A 12,078-nucleotide genomic window follows, 5' to 3' on the forward strand; every position below is an offset into this window, starting at 1 on the left:
CTTAACGTGCCCCGTCACGCTGAGCTTGTGTGCAGAAGCGAACGCATACGTGAGCAGTGCCCGCATATAAAAACAGTGTTCAAACCACACACGCGATCGTTAAAGTGAGAGAAATAATTCTAGCCCTAGATTTCCTCTGTAACTCAAAACATGCAACCTGTAGAATTTTTTAAACATAACCTATGGAGATGTTTAAGGGTAAAAGTTTGTTGCCATTCCACGAGCGGGCACAATTTTGAAGCGTGACATGTTGGGTATCGGTGATTTAATCAGTGTAACATTATCATTCACAATATAGAAAAAAATTGGGCTAACTTTTCTGTTGTCTTATTTTGTAGTTCAAAATGTATTTTATCCAAAGTGCGCTTATAAGACCGCTACACGAATACAGTGTGACAGAAAGTATTGCAACGGCCACCATTTTATTCTCTAGGGTGTTAGAAAAAATATATACATAATGTTTGGGGGTTCTTAGTAGTTAAGTAATTTTCTAGCAAAAAAAAAAAAATGTTTTTTGTAAACATCAAATCTCAAAAAAAAAAGAAAGTAGAGTGGAAGGTCACTTATTTCCTGTCAAAAGTGGAACTCCAGTCTTCACGTCCTCGAATTGTGTCTAATGTCTATTGAATGTTTGTTACATTAAAGTTCATTAAAAAAAAAAAAAAGTGGGGTGGAGGGCACATGTTTCCTGTCAAAAGTGGAGCTGCAAGTCTGCAGCCAGATCCCTTCTTGATACTGATTGGGCGGCGTGGAGCAGGCGATTGGAGGGAGAAGAACACGCCCCCGGACGCCGTGACGTATCGGATTGTATTGGGGAAATTCTGCCAGAGAGAACTGCAGAGGGTAAGTGAGGGACTCGTTCAGTGCTGGGCGTGGCCTGAGTGGTTGCTGGGCACACGGATACCCCATGTCCTGTGTATTCCCTGCCAGGTCATGGTCATGTGACCTGCAGGGGGACTAGAAGTGTCAGCATGCCTGGCTGGGTGCAGTGCAGATTATGGGGAGGGATGGCTCATGATGTGATTGATGTATTCCTCACTTCCTACCATTCCAAACAGTAACATTGTATCTGTTCAGGGGAAGTGGCTGGGAATGGCACTGACTATGGCAGCTCTGTGTCTTATAATCAGGGGACTTCTCTACAGTAAAATGCTGCTTTATCCTTTATAATTTCACTGCTGATCTCCTCCAGCTTCTTTCAGCCACTTCCTGCCCACATCATTGCTGCGGCTTGGCTTCCTGGCGGTGCCAACGATGGTCCGCGTGCTGTGCAACATGTCATTGCCCGTAGTCTCCGCCTGGAGGGCATGGAACAGGGTGACAACTCAGAAGTACAGTTGGGAGATGGTTGCCACCTCAGAACAGGACGTGCCTGAAAAATAACTTGTGGCAGGATCACCAGTTTATTTTTTGTTTTATCTTTTTTTAACCACTTGCTGACTTTTTTTTTTTTTTTTTTCTGGCACTTTTTGTTTACGAGTTTTTACATTGGTATTTATTGCTCGAAAATTACTTATAACCCCCCATAAACATATTGTATATGTGTGTGTATATATATATATATATATATATATATATATATATATATATATTTTTTTTAGCAGAGACCCTAGGGAACAAAATGGCAATTGTTGCAAATTTTGTATCTCACGTGGTATATGCGCAGCGGTTTTGCAAACAGTTTTTTGGGAAAAAAATGCACTTTAATGGATTAAAAAACAAAACAAAAAACAAGTATTCACACCAGTTTATTTGTATAATGTGAAAGATGATGTTACACCGAGTACCGTAAATGGATAACCAACATGTTACACTTTAAAATTGTGCGCACTCATGGAAAGGCGGCTAACTGCGGTACATAATGTGGTTGTAAACCCTCTGGGACCACTTTAACCTACAAGTAAGCCTAGATTAAGGCTTACCTGTAGGTGCAAGAAATATCTCCTAAACCCACACAGTTAAGGAGATATTTTACAAAAATTGGGCACTGATGTCTACGCTGCATATGCGTCGTAGACAACGGCGCAAGCGCACTGAGCATGCCGTCACTGATGGCTCCCACGCGCATGTTCCGGAGTGACGTCATCGCTGCTCTGGCCACAGTTCCGGAGCAGCGATATCCGGAAGGAAGATGGACGCTTTGTGGACGAGGGGACAGCGGTGACATCGCTGGCTCCTGTGTCAGGTAAGTGACACATAATGGGCTACTATGCGATGCATAATAGTCCATTATGCTTTACTTTTGCAGGGAATGAAATAGGAAGTAAAACCCATCAGGGTTTACTTCCTCTTTAAAAAGCCCCATAGACAACACTTTAACACTTCAGCCCTGGAAGATTTGGCTGCTGAATGACCAGGCCAGCTTTTGTGATTCGGCACTGTGTCGCTTTAACTGACAATTGCGCGGTCGTGCGACATTGCACCCAAACAAAATTGACATCCCTTTTTTTCCCACAAATACAGCTTTCTTTTGGTGGTATTTGATCATCTCTGCGGCTTTTATTTTTTGCGCTATAAACAAAAAAAAAAGCGACAATTTTGAAAAAAGAAGATTTTGTACTTTTTGCTATAATAAATATCCCCATTAAAAAAAATAAAAAATTCTGAGTTTAGGCCGATATGTATTCTTGGTAATAAAAAAATCACAATAAGCGTATATTGATTGGTTTGCGCAAAAGTTATAGCGTCTACAAAATAGGGGAAAGAGTTATAGCATTTTTATTATAATATATAATATATTATTTTTTTTTACTAGTAATGGCGGCGATCTGCGAAAATGTTTTTTTTTTTTTTTTTTTTATCAGGACTGCGACATTATGGTGGACACATAGGACACTTTTGACGCATTTTTGGGACCATTGGCATTTATACAGTGAACAGTGCTATAAAAATGCACTGATTACTAGTGATGCACCGAAATTTCGGCCGCCGAAACATATCGACCGAAAATGCCCTTTTCGGCAATTTGCCGAAAGAGAAAAACGGCCGATAATGGAGCCGAAAATGGGGCGTGGCCTGGGTGGGGGGGCTCTGCCCCCTGGTGACGCCCATCATGGGGGGTGTATAGCGCAGGAGAGCCAGGATTGGACGGATGATCTGTCTATCAAAGTGCCCGGGCAAGAGGGAGGGGCTGCGTGTGACGGCGCACGGCCGGGAACACACAGCAATTGAAATGAAAGCTGTGATGTTCCCGGCGCTGTTATCAAACAGGCGGCGGAGGTGGCTCTCTTCCCTGCACACAGTGCACAGGCTGGCTGCAAAATGGCACACAGGCTGCAATGGGACACACTGGCTGCAATTGGCTGCAATGGGGCACACTGGCTGCAATTGGCTGCAATGGGGCACACTAGCTGCAATTGGCTGCAATGGGGCACACTGGCTGCAATGGGGCACACTGGCTGCAATGGGGGATGCCTCCTGTACCACGTCCTCTGTCTCTGACCACCTCCTGTACCACGTCCTCTGTCTCTGACCACCTCCTGTACCGTGTCCCCAGTCTCTGACCACCTCCTGTACCGTGTCCCCAGTCTCTGACCACCTCCTGTACCGTGTCCCCAGTCTCTGACCACCTCCTGTACCATGTCCCCAGTCTCTGACCACCTCCTGTATAAAAATATTTTTTAAAAACAGTCATTTTCGGTATCGGTGCTGTTTCGGTATCGGTTTTGGTTTTCGGCCTAGTGTATTTTTCATTTTCGGTATCGGTTTCGGCACCAAAAAACCCATTCGGTGCATCCCTAGTGATTACTGTAAAAATGTCACTGGCAGGGAAGGGGTTAAACACTAGGGGATCAAGAGGTTAACTGTGTTCCCTCAGTGTGTGCGTTTCTAACTGTAGGGGGAGGGGACTGACTAGAGGAAATGACAGATCGTGATTCCTAGCTATTAGGAACTCACGATCTGTCTCTCTTCATAGAACAGGGATTTGTGTGTTTACACACACACATGTCCCTGTTCTGCCTCTCATGCCCGAGATCGCCCATGGCCAGCGGTCATCGCCACCCTCGGCCACGAGCATCGGCACTCCCGCAGTGCAGCGGGCGTGTGTGTGTGCGCCTGCTATCCCGCTTAAAGGCGCCAACGTACAGCTACGATGGCTCGTGCAGTATAATGATGGTCGGCAAGGGGTTAAATGCCTTAACAGGTTATCAGTTTAGAGATACAGAGGCGATCTAGTGCTCGAATTATTGCTCTCACTCTAACGATTGATGCGATATCTCACATGTGTGGTGTGAATACCGTTTACATATGCACGTGCAGTGTGAAGACATACATAGAATTTAAAGGGATGCATTTTTCTTGAGCTAAAGGTGCTGATAATGGCCGACAATAAATTCATATTCATTTAAAGTCATGATACTAATTAAAAAGTCAAATATATATATATATATATATATATATATATATATATATATATATATATATATATATATATATAACACATACACTTTTTAACTGTCATTTTCGGTTTCAGTTTTTCGTACACGTGCATCCTGAAATTTCGGTACCAAAACTCCCATTTGGTGCACCTCCAATAATAGTGTGTGGCTGTGGAGGCATATACGAGTGCAAGCTCCTCTGCTGCAGAGATGTGATTGTGATTATTATTATTATTATACAGGATTTAAATAGCATCAACATGAGGGCAGAAATTACAATACAGGAGGAATCAGAGGCCTCTGCTCATTAGAATAGCTCAGTATTCTCTGTGCAGCAGTATGGTATATGTCCGAGCCATATGAATGTAGAATAATAGTGTGTGGGGGGTCATTAGAGTGTAAGCTCCTCTGGCGCAAAAGCTGATGTGGATGGCTCAGTGTTTTCTGCACCACTCTATAGAATGTGTCCGAGTTATGTAAATGTATTACAATAATAGTATGTGACTGTGTGTAGGAGAGGGGGCATTAGAGTGTAAGCTCTTGTGGTGCTGATGTGTATGGCTGGGTGTTTTATTTACAGCACTATGGTATATGTCAGAGTTATGTAATTTATATAAATAGCATGTGACTTTGGGAGTGGGGGGTAATTAGAGTGTAACCTCTGTGCATAGTTAGGGGGAAAAAGTATTTGATCCCCTGCTGATTTTGTACGTTTGCCCGCTGACAAAGAAATGATCAGTCTATAATTTTAATGGTAGGTTTATTTTAACAGTGAGGTGGGGGCTGATGGGTTTACTTCCTCTTTGATTCCCTGCAAAGGTAAAGCATAATGGACTACTATGCATCGCATAGTAGCCCATTATGTGTCACTTACCTGACACAGGAGCCAGCGATGTCACCGCTGTCCCCTGTAGTTCCGAGCGTCCATCTTCTTGGTGGGTCTCTGTGGGTCTCGCTGCTCCGGCGCTGTGATTCACCGGAGCAGCGATGACGTCACTCCCGCGCATGCGCACGGGAGCCGACACTCGCGGCATATTGCCGCAATCTGCGGCTTACCCAGTGCGCCCGCGCGCCGTAGACAGCGGTGGCTGTCTTCAGGTAAATATCTCCTAAACCGTATAGGTTTAGGAGAGATTTCTTGGACCTACAGGTAAGTCTTAATCTAGGCTTACCTGTAGGTCAAAGTGGTTTGTAAGGGTTTACAACCACTTTAAAGGTGCTCAAATGTATAATGTTATAAGGGTGGAAGCCCGTTAATCATGAGTGAATATAAGAATGCCTAACAATCAAAGTGGCCCTTATGCTTCTAAAGTCAGAATAGCAAGAGGCCATAGGCCAAGATAAGATCAACACATAAAACTTAGGTAAGATAATCCAAAGCGACAAAAAACAACGTCATGATTATGCACACAGGGCAGCAGATAGAGGAGGCCACATACCAAGGTGGAAGATGTGGTTGAGCTGACACATACCTGTGGAGAGACAGAGAAGGAATGTTCAGATGAGACATTAATTGCAAGTATTCTTTCTACCTAATTTCTTTGTGGCTGTATATTGTCTTTATCGCTTTGAAACATCTTTTTTCTGTAAATATTTTATTTGCACCAACTTTGACCTTTTCATAATAAACCTTTATGTTGAAAATTGTTAACCTTGTCTCTAAAGCTCTTAATGCAAGTTATAAACGAACCTGCCTCTTAAAGAGTGCTACTGTTGTTGTAGAGTAAGGCCTCTGGGCAGACCTGTCTGTGGTGGCAGTGTGTGTTGCAGACGCTTATTCTAGAATTATAATTGGTACTTCTAAAATTACGAGTCTCCCCAGCTCTGTCTCTTAAAACGGGGGGTGGTGGCAGTTAAAGGGTTAATTGCGTAATTAGCCCAGTGACAATTGCTCTCAGGCTGCTGGCACCTAGATTGTGGTCCCGCAAGCTGGAAAATCGCGCTGGGCGCAGCTGAGAGTGGCATTGTTACGTAAGTGACAGGGTGGTGTGAGGTTGGCCGGTCCTTTGTCGCAAGTTAGCGAGGAGGGCAGGGATCATCTGTGTTCGTCACATATTGGTTCAGCTGAACTCGTATCATTTCATTCCCACGTGTCAGTCCTGACTTCGGGGGCTATTTCGGAGACATCTGTGCGGGTTTATGCACATATATATATTGAAATCACACCCCGAAGTTGCCAAAAGTAGTACAGAAACTCCTTTTGGGAATCGGTTTCCAGCACCGCACCAATTCGGACGGTGCCATTGCCAACAATAGCCGCTGATTTGGCATGTGATTTTACATATCGCTGCAATGTGAACCAAGGCTTAAAGGGAGTGCTCTTAATCTCAGCTTGTTGCCTGTATAAAAGACACCTGTCCATAGAAGCAAGAAATCAATCAGATTCCAATTTTTCCACCATGGCAAAGACCAAAGAGCTGTCCAAGGATGTCAGGGTCAGGATTGTAGACCTACACAGGGCTGGAATGGGCTACAAGACCGTGAGAGGGTGACAACAGTTGGTACGATTATTTGCAAATGGAAGAAACCTAAAATAACTGTCAATCTCACTCGGTCTGGGGCTATATGCAAGATCTCACCTTGTGAAGTTTCAATGAGCATGAGGACGGTGAGGAATCAGCCCAGAACTACACGGGAGAATCTTGTCAATGATCTCAAGGCAGCTGGGACCATAGTCACCAAGAAAACAATTGGTAACACACTACACCATGAAGGACTGAAATCCTGCAGTGCCTGCAAGGTCCCCCTGCTCAAGAAAGCACATGTACAGGCCCATCTGAAGTTTGCTAATGAACATCTGAATGATTTAGAGGAGAACTGGGTGAGACCGAATTCAAGCTCTTTAGCATCAACTCAACTTGCCGAGTTTGGAGGAGGAGGAATGGTACCTTTTTAACCCCAAGAACACCATCCCCATCATCAAACATGGAGGTGGAAACATTTTTCATTGGAGGTGTTTTTCTGCTAAGGGGACAGGACAACTTCACTGCATCAAAGGGATGATGGACGAGGCCATGTACCATCAAATCTTGGGTGAGAACCTCCTTCCCCCAGCCAGGGCATTGAAAATGGGTCTTGGATGGGTATTCCAGCATGGCAATGACCCAAAACACACGGCCAAGGCAACAAAGGAGTGCCTCAAGATGAAGCACATTAAGGTGCTAGTGTGTCCTAGCCAGTCTCCAAACCTTAATCACAGAAGATATGTGGAGGGAGCTGAAGGTTCGAGTTACCAAACGTCAACCTCAAAACCTTAATGACTTGGAGAGGGGATCTGCAAAGAGGAGTGGGACAAAATTCCTCCTGAGATGTGTGCAAACCTGGTGGCCAACTACAAGAAATGTCTGACCTCTGTGATTGCCAACAGGGATTTTGCCACCAAGTACTAAGTCATGTTTTGCGAAGGGGTCAAATACTTATTTCACTCATTAAAATTCAAATCAATTTATAACTTTTTTTGAAATGCTTTTTTCTGGATATTTTTGTTGTTCTGCCCCTCACTGTTAAAATAAATCTAACATTAAAATTATAGACTGAACATTTCTTTGTCAGTGGGCAAGCGTACAAAATCAGCAGGAGATCAAATACCCTTTCCCTCACTGTATATGTATATTATGGCGCTCTGAGCTCCTCCATCGATGGCAGGTTTCCATGCCTTGTGGTCGGTCAGTCCCCATCTTCTCTGCTGCTGTCCCCAGGTTTGGTGGTGTTCCTCTTGGGCCACTGGGTGACCACTGATGATGCAATTCCCATGCATGTGCTGAGATGTATACTGCACAGTGCATTGTCCACAGGCAACATACATGTAATAAAAACATGCTAGAGAAGAGAGGTAGAAATTTGTTTTTGTTTTTTGTCAGGGGAGACTTTGCATGTCTATTCTGACAATCTACTTTACCTCCTAGCAATTTTATTTTTTCAGACTTTAGTTCTGCTTTATATGAGATTTTAGGAAATAGGCTAACAAATAGAGGAAATGCAGACAATCATTTTCATATCCAGGTTGAGATTGTAACAATAGACTTTGTTTTACATATTTACCACTTAACATTCGTCAAACATAAAAACATCCTGGATTGAATTGGTTCAAACAAGCTTGGTAACTTATTTTTTTTTTTTTTTTTTTTTTTAATCTGGCAAACAAAGTCCCCAATGTGGTAATTATTATATTTATTTTTTTGGGGGGTGACTTGAGTACCAACCTGTATTACTCCTTAATTTCCAGGCCTTTTGTTAGTTCTCAGTGTTGTGATTGCAGCACTGAACCCAAATTAGTTTTATATCATTTAATTTGAGACAGATAGAGCTTTCTTTTTGGTGGTATTTTAAAGAGGAGGTAAACTTCCTTTTTACTGGTTGCTACCTATAGGTAAGCCTCATTATAGGCTTACCTATAAGTAATGTAAATATATCCTAAACTTTCACTGTTTAGGAGATATTTACATTACATACAGCCAGCGACATCACTGGCGCATGCTCTCTGAAGGAACGGTCATCCGTGCCCTTCCTTCAGTGCCCTGTGTCGTGAACAGCGGCTCCTGCGCGCATGCGCAAGAGTGAAGTCATCACTGCGTTTCCGGCCAGTCACAGAGCCGGAACCCAGAAGCAAGACAGAGAAAGTTGGGAGCGCCTGCAGCCTTGACATCATGGTGCTTTAACAGCTTCAATTTAAGCCAAGTTTCACATATTGTGCTAGTATGCAATGCTGTTTAAACAGGGAATGCGCACGATCGTGCGCGCGCATCCCTGTTTCTTCGGTGGCGGCGTGTCACGGAGACACTGCTCCCCGCCGAAGGGGGTGAACAGCCATTGCGCATGGCTGTTTACCACGTGATCGGTCGTGATGAAGTCACGGCTGATCAGATGGTCACACCCCCACTGTGCATGCGTGCGATCGCGCTGCGCGTGCACGTCGGTGGCGGATTGTTCCCCCGGGAACACTGCTCGTCACCGACGCTGGTAAACAGCCATTGGCCGGCTGTTTACCCACGTGATCGGCTGTGATCGTTTCACAGCTGATCACTAAAATGTAAACAAACCACGGTAACGAGATGTTACCGTGTTCTCCTCCTCACACACCGATCGTGTGTGAGGAGGAGATTGCGGTAACATCTCGACCACTTACAGTGTACACCAATCACACTGATTTCCCCCCCCAATAAAGAGGACCTGTCACCACCCCTCATAGTACATGTCATTCACAGTCCATCAGAGTACCCGAGTACCTGTCACAGTCCATCAGAGTACCTATTACCGCCCTTCAGAGTACCCAAATACCAGTCACCAGGCCATCAGAGAACCTGTCACCGGGCCATCAGAGTACCCGAGTACCTGTCACCGGGCCATCAGAGTACCCGAGTACCTGTCACCGGGCCATCAGAGTACCCGAGTACCTGTCACCGGGCCATCAGAGTACCCGAGTACTTGTCACCGGGCCATCAGAGTACCCGAGTACCTGTCACCCGGCCCATCAGAGTACCCGAGTACCTATTTGCAGCCCATGCCTCATAGAATATACGTTTGGGTGTTTGCTTTCCAAAATGGGGTCATTTTGTGGGTAATTGCACTGTCCTGGTAATCCAGGACCTTCAAATGATAGTTAGGAATGAAATGAGATGTGTCATTTATGCTCCTAGAATGCCTGAAGGTACTACTTCAATGTTTGGCCTCTCTATGTGACCAGGCTGTGTAAAAGTCCTACACATGTGGTCATTTTATAGGAAATTCCATTGTCCTGATGCTCCGGGGCCTTCAAAAGTGTAATAGGTGGCTGTGAAATGAGATGCGTCATTTTTGCTCGTAGAACGTCTGAAGGTACTACTTCAATGTTGGTGTTCTGTATGTGGCCAAGCTGTGTAAAAGTCTCACACATGTGATAACGCTATACTTGGAAAGAGTAGCAGAATGTATTTTGGGGTGTAATTTGTTGTATGCATATGCTGTGTGTGAGAAATAACCTGATAATATGACAATTTTGTAAAAAAATTAATAAAAAAAATCTTAATTTTGCAAAGAATTGTGGGAAAAAATGACAACATAAAAAAAACTCACCATGCTACTTACTTAATACATTGGAATGTCTACTTTATAAAAAGGGGTCATTTGGGGGGTATTTGTACTTTCCTGACTTGTTAGTGTCTCAAGAAATGAGAGACACCTGATGTACTGAAGGCCTGATCAGATGTGATCAATTTTCAGTGATTGGCACCATAGTTTGTACACTGTATAACTTTCACAAAGACCAAATAATATACACTAATGTGATTTATTTTTACCAAAGATATGTAGCACTATAAATTTTGGCCTAAATTTCTGAAGAAAAATTACTAATTACCGTATATACTCGAGTATAAGCCGAGATTTTCAGCCTCTTTTTTGAGGCTGAAAGTGCCCCCCTCGGCTTATACTCGAGTCATCGCTGTCTGTCTGCCCGATCAGCGTGTCGAGCAGACAGACAGCGGCCATTCTAGGATTCAAAGGCCGCGCCTCCGTCTCCGCCTTCGCCTGTGATAGGCGGAACACTGAATTTCCCAGCAGTCTGTGTTCCGCCTATCACGGACGTCCTCTCATCCTCGTCCGTAGTATGAGGATGAGCGGACGTCCATGATAGGCGGACCACTGACTGCTGGGAAATTGAGTGTTCCGCCTATCACGGACATCCGATAGGCGGAACACTCAATTTCCCAGCAGTCAGTGGGAAATTGAGTGTTCCGCCTATCACCGACGGAGGCGCGGCTTTTGAATCCTAGAATGGCCACCGACGAAGAGCTGCGGGACGGGCCGGGACGCAGGCCGGGACGGGACGCAGGCCGGGACGGGACGCAGGCCGGGACGGGACGCAGGCCGGGACGGGACGCAGGCCGGGACGGGACGCAGGCCGGGACGGACACAGGCTGGACGGACACAGGCAGGCTGGACACAGGTAGGCTGCACGGACACACACACACACACACACACACACACACACACACACACACACACACACACACACACACACACACGGATGCATGCACACACAGGGATGGATGGACACACACGGATGCATGGACACACACACACACACACACACACACACACACACACACGGATGCATGCACACACACAGGGATGGATGGACACACACACACACGGATGCATGGACACACACGGATGCATGGACACACACACACACACACGGATGCATGGACACACACACACACGGATGCATGGACACACACAGGGATGGACGACACACAGGGATGGACAGGCATGTCTCACCCTCGGCTTATACACGAGTCAATAATTTTTTCCAGTTTTTTGGGGGTAAATTGGGGACCTCGGCTTATATTCGGGTCGGCCTATACTCGAGTATATACGGTAGCAAAAATTTATGACAGAAACAAAGAAAAATTTACGTTTTATTTATATCACAAAAAATAAAAAACCCACTAGTGATTAAATACCACTAAAAGCTCTATTTCTGTGGAAAAAAGGACGCACGTTTCATATGGGTACAGTGTTGCATGACTGAGTAATTGTCATTCAAACTGTGAGAGCGCTGAAAGCTGAAAATTGGTCTGGTCAGGAAGGGGGTGTAAGTGCACTGTATTGAGGTGGTTAAATAACCACTGGGGTTTTTAGAAAAATACTATAAAAAGGAAAAAAAGACCAAAAAAAAAGAAGATTTAAAAAAAAAAAATAATCTGGTTCCCTGGCTTTC

At 44.7% G+C, this 12,078-nt stretch overlaps 1 protein-coding gene across 2 annotated transcripts in view; it reads left to right on the forward strand.

The window, feature by feature from the left end:
• The first annotated feature begins 725 nt into the window (after window positions 1-725).
• TMEM50B (transmembrane protein 50B) overlaps window positions 726-12,078 on the forward strand; it is a 38,782-nt gene continuing 27,429 nt past the window's right edge. The window contains exon 1 of one of the 2 annotated variants that reach the window (XM_077479963.1): window positions 726-843. The gene's annotated coding sequence lies outside the window, so the exon portion shown is untranslated. Of the gene's footprint in view, window positions 844-5,792; window positions 5,895-12,078 lie in introns of those variants that run through there. The other variant, XM_077479964.1, reaches the window with a different exon arrangement.

This window comes from Lithobates pipiens, unplaced genomic scaffold, assembly GCF_037356315.1.
Source record: "Lithobates pipiens isolate NorthernLeopardFrog02 unplaced genomic scaffold, aLitPip1_a1.2 Scaffold_16, whole genome shotgun sequence".
In the NCBI taxonomy this organism is placed as follows: Eukaryota; Metazoa; Chordata; class Amphibia; order Anura; family Ranidae; genus Lithobates; species Lithobates pipiens.